Genomic DNA, 214 nt, shown 5'->3' on the forward strand with positions numbered 1-214 from the left:
ATTTATGCATTTGTAACTGCAGGTTAAAGCATTCCATGTCCCTCTAAGCTGCATTAACATGTGTAAATACATCTAAATGCCCCTTCAGATGCAACTTCTGCAAAGATTAATTTTATTGATACTGTTTTCATTTGTTTAGTAACAACCTAAATGTATTATTATTATAATTGACTGATTAAATGTAAGAATTTGACTCAAAAGATGATGCACACTT

At 29.9% G+C, this 214-nt stretch overlaps 1 protein-coding gene across 1 annotated transcript in view; it reads left to right on the plus strand.

Moving 5' to 3' along the window:
* The window catches only part of becn1 (beclin 1, autophagy related), a 105,952-nt gene that overhangs the window by 86,621 nt on the left and 19,117 nt on the right, over nucleotides 1-214 (plus strand). The gene's annotated exons all lie outside the window — the stretch shown is intronic.

The sequence above is a fragment of the Sinocyclocheilus anshuiensis genome, unplaced genomic scaffold, assembly GCF_001515605.1.
Source record: "Sinocyclocheilus anshuiensis isolate Anshui unplaced genomic scaffold, SAMN03320099.WGS_v1.1 scaffold182, whole genome shotgun sequence".
In the NCBI taxonomy this organism is placed as follows: Eukaryota; Metazoa; Chordata; class Actinopteri; order Cypriniformes; family Cyprinidae; genus Sinocyclocheilus; species Sinocyclocheilus anshuiensis.